The sequence below is a fragment of the Leucoraja erinacea genome, chromosome 28, assembly GCF_028641065.1.
Source record: "Leucoraja erinacea ecotype New England chromosome 28, Leri_hhj_1, whole genome shotgun sequence".
Classification (NCBI taxonomy): Eukaryota; Metazoa; Chordata; class Chondrichthyes; order Rajiformes; family Rajidae; genus Leucoraja; species Leucoraja erinaceus.
In genome coordinates this window covers 6,996,725-7,019,060 of record NC_073404.1, presented here as the reverse complement: position 1 = coordinate 7,019,060, position 22,336 = coordinate 6,996,725, and the positions used below count along the sequence as shown (strand labels likewise).

The window sequence follows — 22,336 nt, the reverse complement described above, 5'->3', positions numbered from 1 at the left end:
ATGAGGATACGCAAAAAGCTGGAGTAACTAAGCAGGTCAGACAACATCTCTAGAGAAAAGGAACAGTGACATTTCAGGTCAAGACCTTCAGACCGAGCCAAAAGTTACGTACAGTTTGCTGCTGTATTTCTGACCTTGGGTATAAAGCAGAGGTCAAAGGGCTGCAATTAGCACCAAATTAAAGTCATTTAAACTGCCTGAAGCGACGAGGACTGAGATTACTAAGTGGCAGCGAGAAGATAGGGTACTGACGTTTTGATGCTTCAGGTGGCATTAGTTTTGCCGAAATATAATTTACTTGCTTTGGAAAAGGCCCATTCCACACTCAATGAAAATTAGAGATGCGTTATCCAAGATTCACAAGCTCAACTAGCAGTTTGACAGCTAGAAGACTTAAAATTTTAAACACCCACTTCCGTATCTCCACTGAGGTTTTATTCAGTGTACCCATTAATCCTCAAGATGACAAATGCAGGTTCTAGCTAGAACCAGGTCTCAAGAATAATTTCAAAGTTACAGGGATTCATTGACATGTGATGATTTTATCTTTTCAACTCCACCCAAGGCCAATACAGCCACAGCAAGATGAAGCTGCTCTTTATAACAAGAAAGTAGTGTGCTACAGAAGATCTCATGCAGCTCACCTACATGAACATGAAGACTGTCTTAGCATGACAAACAAGAAACTAAAATAAAGGACAAGAAAATAAGCAAATCTATACACTAGACAAAGCTATACGTCAAGTCAGAAAGCCAGTTTCAAATCCCACTGAACACAGGCAAATCAAAGCATCACCTCAAAGAGCAATGGTTGTTATGTGCTGGGCCAAAATGTAAACCTTTAATGCACATTAATAAAAACAGATTAACAGATCTCAAATTACTGTTGTGGAAGTTGCTGTGCAGAAATCAGCTACCACATTGCTCTTTGTAATTGCTTTTGCCTGCAAGATATTTTAAGATTTTCTCAAATTGACATCTATAGTGGCTTTTATTCTCACTTCAAATATTTCTTGAAATAAAATTTCAAGATAACATTCCTACAAAGGTTCAATCTGGTATTGTAGCGTGTGCCAGACATAACCCTATTGATGGGGCAACAGTGCATTTACAATCAGTGTGCCTTCACTTTGGAAAATGAAATGAGCTACAGATCATTGCAATGGTAAGACTGCACAGGCTAAGCAATCCTTTTGATCCCTACGATTTCTGGACAAAAATTCCAACATTTCCCTACCATTCCTGGACAAAAACGTCATCCATTTCACCACTAACTTCCATCCGGCACTCAAATACACCTGGACCATTTCCGACATTTCTGGACAAAACAGATGCTGCCTCACCCGCTGAGTTTCTCCAGCATTTTAGTCTACCTTCGATTTTCCAGCATCTGCAGGACCTTCTTAAACAATCCTTTTGATGGGTTGTTTAAGTGTAGCACTTCTATTCAAGGGATTACTAGCAACCTCATAACAAAAGGGAGATCTGTCAGTGTACTCAAAGTGATTTGATCAGTTATCTTTTGCTGGGCCTCTGGTAACTATACACTGTTCCAACAGTAGTGTTTGATTGTAGAATTCTGGCACTCAGTCCAAACATTGATAGGCTACATGCTGGGAACCTGGTGAATAAGAATCCTTATTACTGTGCATAGGTAGGCAGAGAACATGGCATGAAATCTTGCTTTCTTCATGCACACTCACAGCAATGAGCAGAGGGATTGACTAGTATGCGGCATGTTGGGGTGGGTAGTGCAGTTGCTCAACTTTGGGACCTGGGATTTGGAACTGTAGCCCAGTTGGTAGAGAGAGCGTGGACCTTTGTAGAAGATCAGCAGTGGTCACTCATTGACAGACTGAATTATACAGCATCTCGTTATATCCTGCTGGATGTGGTTCAGCTGCCATCTCCCTCTCTGTTTGGCTGCACGTTGAGGTACGAGTGACCATGGCAAGAGAAATGAAGACACTGAGGGGAGGCAATGCCTTCCATCCCATTCAGAGATGAGCAAGAATGTGGAATCTGGGCTGCCAGTTAACATATGTAACAGCTGCTGCTAGTTGCAAAGGCCCAGATCTCGATCACAAGCAGCCGCACGTGGTTCAGTTTAGTTTGGTGTCATGTGTACAGAGGTACAATGAAAGGCTTTTTCCAGCAGCCTCTTGATCCAGAGCTTGCAAAGGGGGTCGGGAGTGGGATTCATTTAGAGATCAATGTCCGACTTCAACCCAACAGCAACATAGGAAAATGTCTCCATCAGTTCTCAGCTGCACAGCACGGAGGGTGGTTTGCGCACCAGGTCAATGGCAATGGCGCGAGAGAATAGGGGCCTTGAACCAGCAGCCAGCCCAGCACCGCAGCAAGTATAAATATATTGTCACCATGAGCCCTCGTGCCAATTCCATTTGCACTCATTCCTGGGAACAAATCTCAAGTGCCATGGTATCAATATAGTCACAGCTAAACTGTCGTTTGAAAAATGTAACACATGGGACAGTCAGTCCAGCACAAACTTCAGCTTCTTATTTCTTCGCCCAATCTGTGCTCCGTTACAATCTTGCTCTTTGTGTACCATTTAGTCCAAGGTAAATAGTTCAAATCATTTTTATTAACAAACTCCTGTTCACTTCCAAAATAGTCAGCAATAGTCTGCTCAGCAGGCTAAAAAAAGGAAGTGCATTCCTTTCCCTTAAAAGCGAGGGACACAGCATTACTCAGCTGAAGCAGACAGCAGTTCTGTGGGCAGATTGCAAAATATTGAAATCAGCACGTGTTACATTCTGTAATGTACCGCCAAGAATTTAAAACTTGCAGTTAAAATAATTTAAAGCAGATTTTAAAGATCTGCAGGTTTGTACTTTTGCACCGAGCAAATGCAGAACCCAAGTTGTCGACTATGGACCATTATGAAATTATATAATTAGGGAAAATGTATTTGCAGTTTGAAGCACTAGAGTAAATAGGCAACGTTAGATTTTAATCTTGTGATTCTCCACACTTGAGTTTCAATTTCTCTATAATCAGGTGCACACATGATCAGCTATTCACCATCTCATCTTCCTATCAGAAAAGCTGGCTTATGCTGTGTACTGTAAAGTAACAAACTAATAGCAGGATGCAGGCACCATGGAATATGCAGCATGCACTACTTCGCAAATTGAAGATAGGTATTCAGACTGCAGCGGCCAGCTCAGAAATCAATTAATGGAAAGTATGGGTAGATTTAGTTACTAAAGTACACCAATTGGATCTATAAATTCAAGGTTCAAGGACACTGGAAAATGCAGGCTGTAATACATTAAGACAATTAATCGAAAAATAAACGGCAGTCAAGTTTGCTGGTCTAAAAGGTTGCAAGTTGGCTATGATCAATGGAATTACAGCCCAAGGAAAATAGCATCCGATGAGATCACCGAAGATGGTGTTGGGCAGTTTATGCTGCAAACTTCATATTTTATGAGTTGGCCAGAGACAGTATTAGCATTGATAGCACTGTTCCAAGGAGTCTTGCACAATGCAATGTTTGGAATGCAACCCAGATTCTTTTCTGCACAAATGTTCCCACAAAATACACTCCTGACCCACTCTCATGCCAAATCATGTTCCAAGCATTTACATGCACTGTTTGTTGCATGTTGCTCACAAAAACAAGGTCAAGATCACAATGTTAGATGCAAGGCAAAAGGAAATGCAGAATGTTCACCAACAATTTCATTACAGAAACTGTGCAAGCAACTGACGCTTTTAAGTCAAAACATGTCAGATTCATTACAGAAAGCACACTTCAAGCAAGGAATGGCAGCAGCACATCTTGGAATGATAAGAGGCTACAGAAGACACTGCAGAAATAATTATTTCAGCACTCAAAAGGGGAAAATGAGGGGATCTGGGAAGTATAGTTTGAAAATATCCTCAGCGTGGATCAGAGCTACTGTAACTTGTCTACGTAGAGGTGAAAGTATGTAAAGGAGACAACACACCCATAACTGTATGGAGTAATGCAAGTAGAGCGAGCAGTGATCACATGCTTAAAAATAGAGTGCTTTTAAAAGCAAGCAATGCAAATATGACAGTAGTGGGCTGTGTAAATCAGCAATGAAAAGATATTTGTGGAAGTGGAACTTCATCAGCTTTCTGCAGAAAAACAGAGGGAAGCAGACACTTGGCAGCTTTCTATTGTGCTACAACAATCTATCATTCCACAGATTTTTCACTTGACTGCTTCAACACAGCTGTGTATTCATTCAACTGCATCAATTTAAGATTAAAACAAGACTGGGCAGAAGTACAACACCTCATACCAACATCTGGATAAACAGGCTCTCGCCATCAAGGACAAATTACTTTAACAGCGGTTGTTTTGTTTTTTTAAACGGCTGATAAGGCTGGTGAGAGAGAATTGCATACTTTGCCACAATTGGAGTCAGAGGTGTTGGGCAGTCTAGTTGTTTGGGAGGCGATGCACCTCTTCCACTGCAGCTTGAGCTAATATATGGACTTCTGGCCTCAGTACAGGTCTACCACCAATTTTCCAGCACCCTTGGTTCCAGAGCCTTGCCGGATTATCAGTTTTGCCAGACCAATGTCACAGAATTATACTTCAACAATACATCTTTGCCCCCCCTCCCCACTACACCTCTCCTTTATCTCTAATGCACCGTAGACTTCTAGAAACTTAAATTTAATATAAATTAAATGTGAACTCGCTCATTCAGGGCAGAAGGACACACCACGAAAGAGCACCTGTCACACGCAATGCCCAGTGAACTAGCCTGGCGGTGTTGTAATTTTGTCTGGATTAAAGGTGCCAGATCAGTTACCAGAAAATTCAGTGGTGTGCTTTTACCATCCCAAGTTCACCTCCATTTTGAGCAGCAGTGGGGAAGGATTCCCACAAAACAACAAGAGGTATTAGTTTCCCTCCCCCCCCCCCCCCCCCCCCCCCCCCCCAGGGGCTATGACATGTTGAATCCTTTTCTCTTTTATACAGTGTCTGGCCATGGCGAATGGAGATCAAGTCTGTTCTACAGGATTAAATTTGGGTATGCGAATGACACGCCCTGAAATGAAATAGGTCCCTACCATTTTTTCTTCCCACTGCTTGTGAAATCCTGCCATGTTACAAGCCCAAAGCTTGAGGAAAGTGCCCTCATTCCGCAGCAAAGGAACAAATGTGTTAGACAGAACTGCAGATGCTGGCTTGCACCGAAGATGGACAAAATGCTGGAGTAACATTGCAGGACAGGCAGCATCTCTGGCAAGACCTGGATTTATTAGCATTTTTAAAACCGGTGCCATATAAACATCCTTCCGTCTCTTTCTAAATCATTGTCTATCTCTCTCATTTCTCTTTCCCGTGACTTCCAGCCTGAAAAAGGCTCTGGACCCAAAACGCCACCCATTCCTTCTCCAAGATTTTGGGTCTACCTTCAACAGAACAATTATCGACTTCGGAAATGGGAAGTGAAGCCCACATGCCAGTTGAAAGAAATAGCATCAAATTGGATAGTTATATGGATGGGAAGGGAATGGAGGGTTATGGTCTGAGCGCAGGTATATGGGACTAAGGGAGATTATGTGTTCGGCACGGACTAGAAGGGTCGAGATGGCCTGTTTCCGTGCTGTAATTGTTATATGGTTATATTTCAGAGGTTAGGTGTGCCATCAAATACTCTACCAGATTTTTACAGAGACACTGCAGAACATACCTTGAATGGCTGAATGTGGCCTGGTACAGCAACTCCAACACAGAAAGGCAACAGTAGGTAGAGAACAGCCATTACAGTCCTTCCTGGACACCACACCTCACCATCAAAAGCATTTACAATGAGCTGCCACAAGGTGGCAACATAAAAGATCTCTACTATCCAGATAAGACCCACTTCTCCATCAGACAGGAGGTGCAGAAGCCTGAAGTCCCAGGAACAACCACTTGCCTTCAACCGTCAAATCCTTCAACCTCCGCAGACCACCTATTGCATTTCGGCAGACTTATTTCTCCAATTGTTTTGTGCTGGTCTTTAGAGTTTTATATTCCTGTCTTTCAGAAGGTTCACAGCAATAAATTAAACTTAGTGCTCACTGAAGAGCAGTCACTTAGAATCACACAAAATGTGTGAACGGGCCCATTGACCCAACTTGCCCACACAGACCGGACATGCCCCATCTACACTAGTTCCACTTGCCTGCTTTTGGCACATATCCCTCCAAACCAGGGGTCGGCAACCGGCGGCCCACGGGCCAAATCCGGCCGGTAACCCGTAATTATATGGCCCGCAGGCATTTTATTTTCTCCCAATTTGTCCCGAGGCTCGCAGGCGACCTGAGAAGTGCAGCCAGTCCCGGGGCTCGCAAGCAACCCGTGAACTGTAGCTAGACCCAGGGCTCGCAGGCTACCAGGTAGCTACAGCCAGTCAAGGGGCAGGAGACCTGGGTATTACAGCTAGTCCCGGGGCTCGCAGGCAACCTGGGTGCTGCAGCCAGTCATTGGGGCACGCAGGCGACCTGGGACCTGCAGAAAACTAATTCAAAAACATATGAAAACAAATACAAAAAACACCAAATGTCACACTAGTTAGCATGTATTATTACTAATTAAGTTAGTATGTATTATTATTACCTCCATTTATTAACTATGGCGATAGTGTGGCCTGCCATCCACTCAGACATGGGTCCTGGACCCTATGCAAAACAAGGTTGCCGACCCCTGCTCTAAACCTATTATATCCATGTACCTGCCCAAATGCTTTTTTAAATGTACTTGTAAAGTGGGATGTTCCGCAGCCAATTAGTTACGGAACTTCCTCCAAATAGCAGTAATCAGATTATGGTTTTTAGAGGAGATGTCAATGGAAGAATAAATAAGTAAGTTGAACCTAACTTTACAAAGGTCCAACAGCACTCCATACCTACCCAAAACGTTATCATTCCAAAGATAACATCTGATATAGCAAGGCACCCTTCATTTTTACACTGACATCACAAAAAACTTTGCAGTCAATTAAGCCAATTTGACTACCAATGGAGAATTTAAATATTAATTCAAGTACAATTTCCCCATGCTACTGCGACAGAGGTCCTGACTAGGCTGCAAGAATGCTGCACTCAATTGAGCAAGCAATGCCATTTTAATTTGCACGTGTCTGCCACAACATCTGTTGCTTCCTTTCTTTCAAAGGTTTGGCAGCCACTTTAATAGCAGGGATACCGAATTAGTAACTATTGTATTAAAAATAATCTACAGACAACATTTCAGCTCATCCTACTTCAAAATATAAATGCAAACATTTTCAGTGCATTACCAGTCAGAACTGGAAGGGTTTCGAACATCCAAAACACTGAAATAAGTGCACGCATGTGCACAAAGTCTCTGTAGAAATTGGGAGAAAGATTTACTCAAGCAAAATTTAGACTCTTTCAAGCAAATTATCTTCCATTTGCTCAATAGTGTTAAACTTTTTAATTACGTACATTCAAGCCACTAGAAATTAGTTTTACTGATTAAGACTCTTAAAAACTAAATAATGAAAAGGAATTACAAAACAACTAACCTGGCAGGTGCAACTCAAATTAACAAAGTGTACTTAAGCACTCTAATTTAGGTCAACCCTTACTATAATCAGCTCCAAATTCAGAAATACAAAACACGGTACACTAATTGAAACAGGTACAATGTCAAAGTCAAATCTTGTGACAACTAGTTTTCAGTTTACTTTGTTACCGAGGCAAACATAACCACAATTTCCCCTAACACTAACGGTCTCCCATGAAAACTAATCCAAAATATCTCAGATGTGAAATGGGTGGGGGGTGGGGTGGGACGGCAGACGCACATTTTCAATTCATTGAATAGTCACTGGTCTTAATCTACAATACCATCCTCAACATCACAACCATGGTCTAAAGTTGCATCGGAGCCTTAAAATTGCCCATTTGTCTGGAATTGGTTATCATATTTGAATTCCTTCGCTACACTTTGCAGTGCAAGAGTTTTGTTTTTAAATTCCAACCACTTGGGTACCAAAGTCAAATATATAAACAGCTCATTATTGACCAACTCCTATCAAGCAGAGTGAAATTCAAGCAAAACTACCACCGAGTTTTCTGCACTTGTATTCATGTATGGCTTGATTGTACAGTACGTATTGTATGTATAGTATGACTTCACTGGATAGCATGAAGCTTTTTACCGTATCTTAGTACCACTCATAACAAACCAATACCTTCAGGTCTCACAAATTTTCTTAAGTCAGCAAACTTCCAACAGAATGCTAAAATCAATCTTCCAATAAAATCTTATTGGCAAGTCGAACAAAGGATTTATTTGAATAAAAGGCTTAAAACATCAATTAAGCTCCAAGTTAAAACCAACAGAATATAATGAGCTCAAGCAAAACTGCTGCCTCACTGTGACCCACACTAGTCTTCTCAGGATGCTCTGGTTTCCTCCCACATTCCAAAGACATGCAGGGTTGTAGGTCAATTGGCTGCTGTAAATTGTCCCCTTGTGTATAGAGAGTGGATGGAAAAAGTGGGACAATAAAGATCTGGTGTGAATGGGTGATCGATGGTCAGCAGGGACTCGGCGAGTCAAAGAGTCTTCTTCAGTTACTTCAGATTCAGATAGCTGCACAAATGTGGAGGAGGCTGGAGCCTTCAAGCATAGGTTTGGACTGCAAACTGACAAAAAGAAAATTATATAAGGCACTTTAAAATACTTCCTATTCAATGCAGCCGTGCATAGCCGATAGATATGCAACTTGACCCCAAGTGCTGCAATAAACTCAGCCTTCAAAATACCCATCTCGATTTAGAGATACAGAGAGCAGTCGTGAAACTGGTTACTGTGTCCAACCATTTGAGTTGAGACTTTACTCATAAGCTCCTACATTTGAGTAAAGTCTGTTCCTAGCTTGCAACTCTTCACCCTCTGTTATTCAGCATGCATTTGTACAGAATTACAAGGTGAAGATGTCATCTTTGAATTCCCCATTTGGTTTCTCAAATAGATGACCCCCAAGTTGAGCTCTACCCCACACCTGTTATAAATGCCAAACCAATAAAAACCACCCATAGATCCCGATTGTTCTGCCTGTTAACCAAAGTAGAATAAAGTAATGCCCAAGCCATGGGCATGACCGACCGAGGCAGCACAGTAGCGCAGCAGAGTTGATGCCCTACAGCACCAGAGGTCTGATTCAATCCTGACTATGGGTACTGTCTGTATGGAGTTTGTACATTTTCCCTGTGACTGTGGAGCTTCTCCACCCGCTCCCATTTCCTCCCACAATACAAAAACAGAGGTTAGTAGGTTAGTTGGCCTCCATAAATTGTCCCAAGTGTGAAGGATGGTGCATGTATACTAGGTGATCACTGGTCAACGTGGTCTTGTTGTGCCCCAAATGCCCATTTCCACACTGCATTGCTAAAGTTCAAAGTACAAAATAGAGAATTATCAGTTAATTATACCATATTGCAGCAGAAACGCTAAACTTTAAGCTGCCATAAACCAAACATGCTAAAAATCTGAGCACTTACCATCAGTTTTGTGAATTTATTGGATGCCATTTTGGAAAGGTTTTAGTTGACTACAAGCCCATGGGTTTACAGCACAGTGTTGTACCCAGGCCAACAATGGCATAATTACTGATATGCCAAATTATGCAAAGTGAACTTTGCCACAGTAACCTGATATATAGTAAATATACAAATACATAAGCTTTCAGTGTTGCATTATAATCAACACCAAGGGTTAAGAGTAATGGGTTTATACTCTCATTCATATGTTGGTGATAAAACGGGGATCTTATTAGAAAGTTGCACATTGCTGGGCCACAAGATATGCTCAGCTGGTCATGCTGTACGGATGATCTACTCATTCATCCATCAGTGCAGCACAAAGTCTTCATCATTACATTTCCTCTTCCCCGCACCCTCCCAAACCATGAAGCAGATGCCACGTCCATTATTGCCAGGACAACCGCTCCATCCATCCTCTTGAAAGTAACTAATTTTCTCTCCTTCCCAATTCAGACCTGACAAAGCATGTGAAAGAGAAACTTTGTTCTACCTATGCTGCTTGATCGGCTGAATGCTTTGAACATTGTAATCTTGTCCACCCATATCGGTACATTTTCCAGCCCAGGAAACATTGTGAATCTCCTCTTCAACCCTCTCCATTGCAATCACAGCAGTTCAATTCTCCACAGCATAAAACAATTCTCATTGAAGGCCATGAAAACTTGCACCACAGTGTTATGGCTGGTAGATAACTGATACACCTAACACTTCATGTCAATCAATAATCCCAAGAACAGGGTTATGCTGAATCAGACCTACAAATGACTGCTCCTTGCTATACTGCTGAGGCAGCTGCTAGGTGAAAGGACAGAGGCAGTTGCTCTTTCTCTTCTTGAGCAACTGGTGGAGGGAACAGAAATCACTCGAGTCATGTTCAGTTACACTTAGGGAAAGGGTGGCCAAAAAGCCATAAGCAGAAATCTTTAAGTCTCCTTTTATATAAAATCTCTTAAACCAATAGAGTACAGGTTTTGGGATTGAAATGCGATCTCTTCAAAGGGCATTGAATACCAAAGATGGCCTGACTACAGGTTTGTGGCGACACTAGAAAGTTTATTCAATGAGACTTTGTCACATGTACTAGTGTTATTTATTTTTTTGTTTTAGAGATGCAGCACCAAAACAGGCCCTTCAGCCAACCTGGTCAGCGCCGACCAGCGATCCCCACACATTAACACCATCCTACACACACTAGGGACAATTTTACATTAATACCAAACCAATAACCTACAAACCTGGACGTCTTGGGCATGTGGAAAGAAACGGAAGATCTCAGAAAACCCACAAGGTCACAGGGAGAACGTACAAACGCAGTGCGGACAGCACCCGCAGCTGGGATCAAAGCCGGGTCTCGGGCGCTGCAAGGCAACAACTCTGCCACTGCACCACTATGTACAGTGAAAGGGGTCAACAATAAGAGCAAGGATTTCGCCATTTATGACCAAGATCAATAGGACTCTTTCAAAGACTGGGAACTTTGATGATCATTACCCTCAAGAGACCAAGATGTTTCAATGTGGAGTTTATTCAAGCTTGCACCGAGCTGAATTATCTCATTCATGTTAAGACATGCTGAACCCATCAAAAATGAAAAGATAGAGTTGGGGGGAAAAAAGTGCTGTTGCTTCAAGATACATGGGACATTTGGGCATCAAGCCATATATTGCAGGAAGCCAGTAATGACAGTAAGAGCAGCCAATGATGGATCCCTGATGTCATGACAAAATGATACCCAAAGAAACAAAAGCTCTCAAAAATCGCTTAAACAGCAATGCCACGTTATCTCATGGGACTCCAAAGCATAGTTGCAATTGCCAAGATGCCCAAAAACTTTAATAATTAATTGACTAAGTGTAAGTTATCCATTTCCAATGCACGTCTCAGTGGTCAAACCATGGACAAAATCCCTTTTATCAGTATTAGTTTATTATGGTCATTGTACCAAGATAATGAAAACATTTGCAATCTATCCAAGGAAAATGATATCATGCAGGTACAGCAAGAAAATAAAGAGAGCATAGTGTTCTAGCTACAGGGGAAGTGTGGATAAAAAAAAAGTTCAGGACTACAATGTAGACTGGAAGATGCAGAAGTTCATCCCCAGCAGACAAGAAGTCTTCCCAAAAGCGATAACAGCCATAACTGTGGCAAGAGTTTCGAGGCCATATTTAAAACGCTGCAAAAGCAAACGTTACTGCAAGAGCCACCACGTCATGTTTAAGGCCAGTCCAATCGCCTCGGTTCCCTCATGGGATCAATCTTTGCTTCATCATGTCAGATACACATTTCATTTGGAAACAAGATCATAAACTTCACCAAGAGTGATAGAACACAGAACTCCCTTACACTTAAACAAGTTGCAAAAGGATGATAGATGCATCATGATGCAAAGTTCAACGTGGAGTGAGAGAATGGGATATGTGGGTATGCCACACTGGAGTATGGGTGAATGAATGAAACAAGAAAAAAACTGAGCAGTTGGATTGTTACTGTAGATTCTACTGATTAAACTTCGGGCTCAAATGTTTAGCACTGCTATTCAGTCAATAGACTAATGGGTCTGTCCCACTTAGGGGACTGCAGGAGACGACGCAGTCACCACATGTTCGCGGGTGGTCGTCGGGGTGTCGCCTTTTTTTGGTCGTGAAGAGTTCCCGCATTCTGAGAACTAGTCGGGGGCCTGATCTTGGTCGCCGCGAATTTTTCAATGTGGTGAAAAATTAGCAACGGCTAGAATGAAGTCCCCATGGAGCGTAGCGAGAATTCCCATGCAGTAGGTGGTTTGCCACGAGGTCGAAGGTTCTCGTAGGTGGTAGCCGGTGCTGACTGGTGAATTTCATTGGATCATTGGGGGGGGAAAAAAACAACCCATAAGCAATAGTTATCAGAACCAACGATAACTGACCAGTAATGTCAAATGTCTGCCGAGTTTCACAGCTGTGTATCTCTGGCCTCATAAAAGTTGGCTCCTCTCCTTCTAACCCATTCTCCCCCGTATTCCTCCTTAATTTAAAGGACTTAGCGTACACTGTGCTTTAGCAGTCTTTTTACAGCACCAACCTTCCTGATCATCACGGTGTCTGTATCACCTTGGCTTTGCACCATGTGAATTTCACTCAAACAGTGCTCCCCCTGCCTGCATAACGGGCTGGTGAAGGAGAGTGCGCGCACTTTTTTTTTTTAGTCGCTGGCAGTCGTCTGAAAAATTGCCCAAGTGGGACAGGCCCCATAAATACTCATAATGGAAGTATGCAGCACTATTAAACTGGCAAAATATCTCTCAATTCTGGCTATTCCCAACGTAAGCATGTTTGATGAGGGTAGTCGTCATAAAACACCTTGACAAATACTCATCTCCCTTATCGCAGTTCAAGCACATAGATTTCAGTAAGATCACAGTCACTGTCCAAGCTTTAATAACACAAGCCTAACATGCTCAACCCCCTTCGTTCAGAATTTGTCTGAACTGTTACGATCGCCAGGAGAACAAACTGGTGTGTAATAATTTAGGCATGACGTCACCAATTCCATGCAGGGACCAACAAGACTTGCCTGCCTTTTATGCTCCACCCTCTTTGCATTTAAGATCAATGTTATATTTGCATTTCCTGTCCCCTGCAAACAACTTGCAAATTGTTACCAGAAACTGATCCACCTCAACAGCAATTTAGAATTAAGCACATCAAGGTGAAAGGATAAATGTGCGTGTACTTTGCAAGGACACCCATGTCCGTACAACACACTTTCCTTCAAAAAACTTCACAATGGACAGATTGGGATGTGCAGAGCGTTTTCCCAAGGCAGCTGAATATATTTAGCAGTGGCAAGTGTTTAAATCAGAAAGTGACGTTACCATGTCAATAGTATAACTTTGTTCACAACCAAACAATCTTTGAAAAGGAAAGATAAACAAAAAGACGTAGTATTTCAGCAAGACAGGCAGCAGCTGCGGGGAGAAAGAATGGTGACATCTCAGGTCGAGACCCTTCTTCAGAATGAAAGTTGCGGGAAGGGGAAAATGAGAGATATAGACGATGTGGAGAGATAAAGAACAACGAATGAAAGATATGCGAAAAAGTAACGATGATAAAGGAAACAGGCCATTGTTAACCGCTTGTTGAGTGAAAACGAGAAGCTGGTGTGACTTGGGTGGGGGAGAGATAGAGAGCGAGGGAATGCCGGGGTTATTTGAAGTTAGAGAAATCAATATTGATTGTAAGCTGCCCAAGCAAAATATGAGATGCTGCTCCTCCAATTTGCATTTCGCATCACTGACAATGGAGGAGACCGAGGACAGAAAGGTCAGTGTGGGAATGGGAAAGAGAATTAAAGTGTTTAGCAATTAGGAGTCCGCAGCGCTGGGATACCAGCGGCGAGCGGGCAATGCCTTACCGGGTCGCCGTGCGTTAAGCTCCGGAGCGCTGTGGCTGCCGACTCCCAACATTCGCGGAGCTGGGGCTGCGGGCGGCCGGCCGCGGGCGGCGCTGGATTTGGAGCGCCTCGCAGCCGGGGTAGAGTTGCCGGGGTCGGAGCTACAACCGGCGCCACCCGCGGCCGGACGGAGACCCCAGCTCCGCGATGTTGGGAGTCGCCGACCAGGTAGGGGACTAAGAATTAAAGTTTCCCACCCCACCACATAAAATCCCTCCAAACTAACTGACTAACATTTATGCAATGATTCCCCGGTCTCCGGGGAGGAGGCAGCCGCTCCAGACGTTTCAAGCCGCCCGCGCTACCTACCTAACCTACGCTAAAAATCTTCCATTCGGAAATCCAAAAATGTCCGAAATCCGACAAGCGTCTGGTCCCAAGGCTTTCGGATAAAAGGTTGTGCACCTGTAGTGCATTATCATTAGAGAATCTCACCAATATACACATGCATCCTCACAAATGATATTTTGTTTGCTTTTAAATACAATATCCCGTGGAACATTTGGTAATTGTGTTTCTATCCCACCCCCTTCCACTCTAAAAGGCTAACCCTCAATCACTGTTTCACATTACAGCGAATACATCAGTGTCAAATTGCCTGCCCTTTGCAGTGGCTAGAGAAATCATACAAGTAACCAATATTATAAAGCATTTCACTTACCAACTTCCCCTGTGGGCCAGAAGTGTATTAGAATCTCATATTCTGTAATTGCACTTAAATAAATCGGCTGAGGTTGCCAATTAGTCTTGTTCAGCTCAGGAATGGCAGAGCTTTAAAAACGACAAAGGAATAAAACCTTTGAATTCTCCAAAATAATCATCTACTCAAGACATAATGAGTGACATAATTTATCAAGACCAAAAAAACATTACGTGGTTGATACGATTTTACCAACATTGACGCATGCTCCACAAACTCACATGGTGGATCTGCCCTAGTACTCAACATCTCCTGTGCTCATAAACCTCAATTCCATAGTATTTAAATACCTTCAGTGTTTTTTATACCATTACACCCTGTAGTGGAGGATTCTAGAGATTTGTCAGCCCAAGAATCCTACGAATCCCATTTTTTAAATAACCTGCCAGCCTCGTGCAACTATGCCTGCATACCTACCATTAAATTTCATTTGCCAAGTTCTTCCCCCACAAACAACTTGCAGCAGGGCTCAAACATTTCTGCATGCCCTTCCATCTTTGTCACTGGCAAATTTGACTACTTACTCTAATGCGTCTCTAAATAATTAACATGGACAATCAATATTTGAGTGCCAAGAAGTGATGCTTTACTAGTTACATCTTCCCAGAAATTGTCAACGCGAGAACCAGTCTTTGACCGATGCTAACATGCCCCAATACCCAACCCATATTTTGTAGCCCTTTATCAAATACTTCTGGAAACCAATTAGCATCTATAGGTTAGCCTCTGTTGATTCTGCTATTTATATCTTCCAAAAAGTTGGTAAGCTTCTCCTTAATAAAACCACTTGGTTTAATTATATTATGGCTGTATAAATGGCAAATGTCAGTGCACATAAGGAATAGCTGCAAACTCAATGCAGAATTGTTGTAGTGTCCAATATTAAAAGTAGAATGTGGTACAGGGGAAATGGGTCATGAAGTAGCCTCCAAGTGCTATGCACAATGCATGAGGAACAGCATAGCCATTTCACACCCACCTGCATCATTCACTCCTTTCAATGCAAAAAAACCTTCAATTTCAGTCTAGTTCCACAATCAGCTTCGGAATAGAAACATAGAAATTAGGTGCAGGAGTAGGCCATTCGGCCCTTCGAGCCTGCACCTATTCAATATGATCATGGCTGATCATCCAACTCAGTATCCCGTACCCGCGCTCTCTCCATACCCTCCAATCCCCTTAGCCACAAAGGCCACATCTAACTCCCTCTTAAATATAGCCAATGAACTGGCCTCAACAACCCTCTGTGGCAGAGAGTTCCAGAGATTCACCACTCTCTGTGAAAAAAAAGTTCTTCTCATCTCGCTTTTAAAGGATTTCCCCCTTATCCTTAAGCTGTGACCCCTTGTCCTGGACTTCCCCAACATCTGGAACAATCTTCCTGCATCTAGCCTGTCCAACCCCTTAAGAATTTTGTAAGTTTCTACAAGATCCCCTCTCAATCTCCTAAATTCTAGAGAGTATAAACCAAGTCTATCTAGTCTTTCTTCATAAGACAGTCCTGACATCCCAGGAATCAGTCTGGTGAACCTTCTCTGCACTCCCTCTATGGCAATAATGTCCTTCCTCAGATTTGGAGACCAAACCAAAACTGTCCCACACAATACTCCAGGTGTGGTCCCCCACCTAACCTTTGAAATGAGTACACATTTTTCTGTACAACTGCAGTACTAGGGATTTGCATATCTCCCTGCTCAGATTTCCTATAACTCAAATCCAATTTTTTGCTGATTCACAAAATACTCACTGTATCCTAGCTCAAATTTGAACAAATGTTGACTGGTGCATTAATTACATTGCATGCACTGCCTTTATAACCCACCTTTGAAGACCATGTTTCCTGTGAAAAAGTCTGGGGACAATTTTAGATTGCTTAATGAACTGCCTACAAAAACACAGCCTGTTCAGCTAGTAACAATTTGATCATAGGTGACCAACGAGCAGACTTCAATTCAATTCAATTCAACTTTAATGTCATCGCACAAATACAAGTATCAGTACAACGAAATGCAGTTTTGCGTCAGACCGTAGTAGTTGTACATAAAGAGAAAAGACAAGAAAAAAAAACTGCTGCCTGAATAATCAGGAAATACATGATTAAACAAGGGGACGGAAGCAGAGTCATCGTCGGGGTCCGGTTCACTGATTGTGTTGTTATAGGTATCCTTGCGTGACCTAGGCTCTGTACCGCCTCCCTGATGGGAGGAAAAACAAAAGGGAGGGGTCTTTAGATCTTCCCAGCAGACAGTTTTTGGAGGGCATCCTGGCAGGGAGCGGGGCACCGATTTTGCCCATTAGTGCTTTCCTGTTGCAGTGCATTTTATGGATCACTCAAAGTACTGATCTGGGGGGACAGGTGATTCTTGACAAAAGTAAACTCACTGTATCGACAAGCTCAAATGATGCCATCACAAATGTTGACTGGTGCATTAATCGTCACATTGCATGTTCATCTGAAGCCCGCTTTATAACCCACCTTAGCCATGAAGACCAGTTTCCTGTGAAAAAGTCTGGGGACAATTTTAGATTGCTTAATGAACTGCCTACAAAAACACAGCCTGTTCAGTCTAGTAAGAAGGGCTGAGCACACAGCCCTTTGAGTGGAGGAGGTGAGGTTATTGACCCTAACAGACTGTGGTCTGTTAGTGAGGAAGTCCAATGTCCAGTTGCAGAGGGAGGTGGAGATGCCAAGTCCACTGAGTTTGGTGATCAAGCTGGCTGGGATGACGGTGTTAAAGGCAGAGCTGAAGTCTATGAACAGCAGCCTGATGTAGGAGTTGTTGTGGTCCAGGTGGGTCAGGGCAGAGTGTAGGGCCGCCGATATGGCGTCCTCTGTAGACCTGAACTGGTTCACCCAACTGAAACTGCTGCTTCTTCATTAACAAAATCTCAACACCCCCAACTGACCATCACACTTAACGAAACCTAGCTTTCCACCTACAAGTCATGGTACCTTCTCAACTCTACAGCACAAAAATCAATTGTTCACCAGCTGACCAATCATCTAAATTTGATTGTGGCTTAGTTTAGATATACAACGTGGAAATAGGCCCTTCGGCCCAACAAGTCTGCGCCGGCCAATGATTCCCATTCACTAGCCCTACCCTACACACAAGGGACAACCTACAATTTTAATCGCAACCAACTAACCTACAAACCTGTACGTCTTTGGAGTGTAGGAAAAAAATCAGAGCACCTGGAGTAAACCCACGAGTCACGGAAAGTGCAAACTCCGTATGGCCAGCATCCACAGTCAGGATCAAACCTGGGTCCCTGGCATTGTAAGACAGCAACTCTACTGCTGCGCCAAGGAAATAAGGGCTACCTGAAACTCTAAAATTCATTATTCATACCATTGAGTTATAGATCATCAAGGTATAAGATTTATTTTTTGTTTAAATGAGGGTCAAAACCACAAAGTACTCCAAAATGAAATCCATTTTGAATGTTCATCTGGTACACTCACACTAACGAACTGGAATCATAATACTAAATAACCTAGTTAAGAACTGCCCGACAGACTAAACAGGCTATTGAACAATGCAAAGTAGTTACATCAGTTATCTGGGGGGGAATTCATAGACCCTCTTGCCTTTAATTCATTCAAAGAACATGATATTGATAAGCCATTTTCTCAAATTACTACCTTCCGCCAGTAAAAACACTCCTGTGGAATCGTTGAAGTGCCAGGACTTAGATGCATCGACAACTAAAGGCCATTTTCATGCAAAGGTATGGAGAGGAAGCAGAAAATGGAGGTGCTTCCACACAGCTGCTGCTGTTAATGCCATGGGTTTGGGAGTTGCTTTTAGAGTGGCCTTCGAGAAAAGAAAACAGCTGCACATTTTGTGCAGGTACACATGGCAGTTATGATGCAGTGGAAAAGAGCACAAAATGTCTTTCTCTGCAGAGATGCTGCCTGTCCCGGAGTTATGCCAGCACTTTGTCTCTACACAAACGTAATGTAGATCTTGATGCATGGAGGCAAAAAATGCTTCATTTTCTGAGCATTTGCAAGCTCTACAATCACATCAGCAAATATCTCCACTTCTGAACCAGCAACTGAAGATGGCTACACCAGGACACTACCAAATACAACCTACAACAATGTTCTGACCTGGGATGACCAACAATCTCTGATGTGGTGTACAGTTGATGTGCTCTGCACATTAGCAGCAATCCCATATTGATTTCCATTGAAACGATTTCACCAAAGCTTCAGAAGAGCTCCATAGTGCAGAGGGATAAACACATTCAGAAGCTGAAGTGGAGGGGGAAAGGACTGCAAGAATTAAACAAAAAATCTGGCAAACACTTGAATCTACCACCAGCTACCATCCTACCAAAGCAAAAAGCCATACAAGACATAGCACAAGCACATTGAAGGGCAAGATCTCATTAATGGAATACAAATTCCATCATTGACAATGGGCCAGCAATGAGGCACAGTCCCAAGTCATTGTGTGCAGCCATGGTATTGATCCAGAGAAAACATGGAAGAACTTTCAAAAAGTTGCTCGAGCAGTTTAGAAATTTACTTTCGAAAAGATAATTGAAGGTGAGATTTTATGTAGTGGAGCATCTTTTTTTTAATTTTTATATATATAATGTCTCAGACACCTGGTGTGAAAAACAGTCATCGTACACCCCTGCATACACAGATCAGTCTCAACCACAAGAGAATACCTACCTATCAGTTACCAATTTCTTTTAGTAAGTATAGTAACTGTACAACCAGGGACAGCTGGGGAACTCTGGGCATCAGGTGTCCATGCACATTAAACAGGTGACGCAAGACTGGCCAAAGATAGGCAATGACTAAACCATGGGATTGCCCACTGCATCCATAACCTCAAAGTTTGCTCAATAATTATCCCAAGAGTAAAATAACAACTTCTTCCCTCCAACTGTTAATCTCTTCAGGTTTTACAGTTATTCAAATCCAGAACTTTTAATGAAACAGTCATGACCTAAACATGAACTATGGCGTTCACAAATGCTGCCTCATTGGAATGCTTCCAACATCTCAGCTTCAGTTTTCCAGCATCTGCAGTACCAACTTAAACACTGTGCATAAACCTCAGCTTCAATTTTTAAGTCACACATACTGCAAGGTTTGGGCCGAGAACACCAAAGTGTAACAGTCAAAATAAGTCTGACAAATGCCAGATTTGTACAGAAACATGTTTAACTTAGTTCAAAAAAGAAAACGTCCCTTTAGTTCAGGGGTTCTCAACCTTTTTTGTCCCATTTACCCCTGGCAACTTTAATAGCACATAACAAGGTTAATTTACTTATTTATGAACAACTAATGATGAACTGATATCAACCAGTAAACCATAACCAAACAGTCAGTCAATGAGAAAAAAAATGTACAAATTCAGAATCGACAAATTTACCCCCTGGGTATGTGAAATTTACCCCAGGTTGGGAACCCTCACTTTAGTTGGTAAAAAAAATGAGCAAGAAAATATAGGGAATGTAAAGATGTTGCTCTTCCAAAACTGGTTAAACATGAGAAAACCCTTGGATACAGCTAGTTACGTCACATAAATAACATCAGGGTAATGTGAGCCAATAATAATATTAAAGAGCTCAACATCAGTGAATTGTCAACATATGGAGGTCAACATTTTACAGCTACTATTTTGAATATAATGCTTAAAAAGTTCACCAAAAAGACAGCTCTACCAAGATTCAAGACACTGCTGTGTTAATGCAGTGTACAACTGACAGTTAAAAGTCATCTTTGCACTGAACTCATGTTAAAACAAAAGGTACAAGACTTTTACAGAAGGACAGACAGCTGGTGCATAGTAGGCAAAGGGTAGCAACCATATTGTGCCAAAAGAGTCAGCCCAAAGAGGAACACAAACTGCCTTTGACTTGAATGTGGAGATGCTGTGCCACTTTAACCTCAGGACAGCACCAAAGCCTTGACAGACTAATTGCAGGCAACAGCCATGCACACTAACTTTGCAAACTGCCACTCGCAAACAAAAAGGAAACTACTATAAAGAAGCAGGACTTTAATTAGGGAAAATAGTAACATGCCTGCGCGCCGAAACCAATTACCTAAACATAGCACAAGCTTTATTTCAAGTTCCAGGGAGAACTGGAGGCCTACCTGCCCCACAATTTAAAGTCAGTTGTTTTAACTATCAACTAAAGCTAATCTCCTCTAAAGAAAATACAGGAATCCTTGAAGAGTTGATTCGAGACTAATGGGTGTGCGAGATGCATCAATCCCTGGGAGAGGAGTCCAGCCTCTCACCCCACCTGCCCCCAGGACTGGGCTCCAGGCAGCGGCTGCTGGTCCTGGTCAATACCGAGGGGTGGGGGGGGGGGGGGGGGGGTTGTTGTGCGGCTCGACCACTGAAGGTGGGGGGGGGGGGGGGGGGGGGGGGGGGGGGGGGGGGGGCAGTCCGGTGACCTCCACCGGTGCCCGCGGAGAGACAAGGCCGGGGAGGCGGGTGTCAAAGGACGGCTTTGTGGCTCCGCTCCAGCACGGTCAGAGGAGCGGACCCACCCCCCTCCTCCTCCCGGGGGGGGAGCGGCCGGACCTTCCCCGGGAATCCCCGGACTCCAGAACAGAGGCCCGAGGCCGACCTTGGGCACGGCAGCCTGGGGTCACTGAGACGGAGGGGGACAAGCGCCGCCGCCGGCCCTTCAGCCCCACAATCTGAGGGGAGACGGCGAAAGGAGGAGGCCGGTAACCCGGGTGTCCGGCGAACGGGGGGGCGGGCGCGGAGATAGGCCGCAAATCCGGGGCGCCGAGTGAGGCGAGCATTCCGTGGTCACTGCGAAACAGGGAGGGGGGGGGGGGGGGGGGGGTGGGGGCGGCTGTGGCCCTTCAGCCCCACAGTCCTGGGAAATGGCAGGAGAGAGAGGCCAGTAACCAGCGGCGGGGCGGTGGGGGACAGGCCGCAAAGCCGGGGCGCAGTGTAGCCCGGAGCCTGGACGGTCAGACTCCCTGCCCCCAGCAGGGCAGCTGAGGGCCTCCGTGCCCCAGCCGGCAGGCGAGCTGTCGCTAGCCGGGAGCGGGGTACTCACGCTGCCGCAGTGGCGCCGCTCAGCCCCGGGCTCTGCTCCACTCCACTAACACCGCCGGCCACACGTGCCCGCCGTCCGCTGCCGCCTCCTCCTCTTCCACGCGAGTCTCCGCTGTCGTCACCACGTCGGAACACGCCCACCGCTGACGCCACCGCGACCGATCAAGACACGCCCAACGGCTACTGCTGCGTCACCTCAGCACCGCTTCTTCCTTTAAAACTCCACGTCCCGCCCACTCATTCGCCAACCTCTCGCGACAGCTCAACCCTCGCTCGAGGCGACTCGGGGCCAAGTCTCGTTCAACGGTCACTGTGGCGCGGGGGCGGGGGCGGGACTAGCGCGGGCCAGACCAAAGATCTTTGGGCCAGACCGCGTCCTGGCCTCTGATTGGTTGGGAGCCCTCAAGGTGACGTCTGCTTGGTCCATCGCCTTTGAGGTAACATCCAATTGGATGTGAGTCTTCAGCAGGTGGTGCCTGATTGGTTTATATCCTTCAACATGCTGACCAATTGGAAACTGGTGTCTGATTGGCCAATAGTGTTCAACACAACGCCCAATGGGATGGGAGCCTTT

General features: G+C 44.0%; 1 protein-coding gene across 1 annotated transcript in view; it reads right to left on the bottom strand.

Moving 5' to 3' along the window:
• Nucleotides 1-21,919, bottom strand: part of akap1b (A kinase (PRKA) anchor protein 1b) — a 45,967-nt gene extending 24,048 nt beyond the window's left edge. The window contains exon 1 of the mRNA XM_055657602.1: nucleotides 21,764-21,919. The gene's annotated coding sequence lies outside the window, so the exon portion shown is untranslated. The remainder of the gene's footprint in view (nucleotides 1-21,763) is intronic.
• Nucleotides 21,920-22,336: the final 417 nt, after the last annotated feature.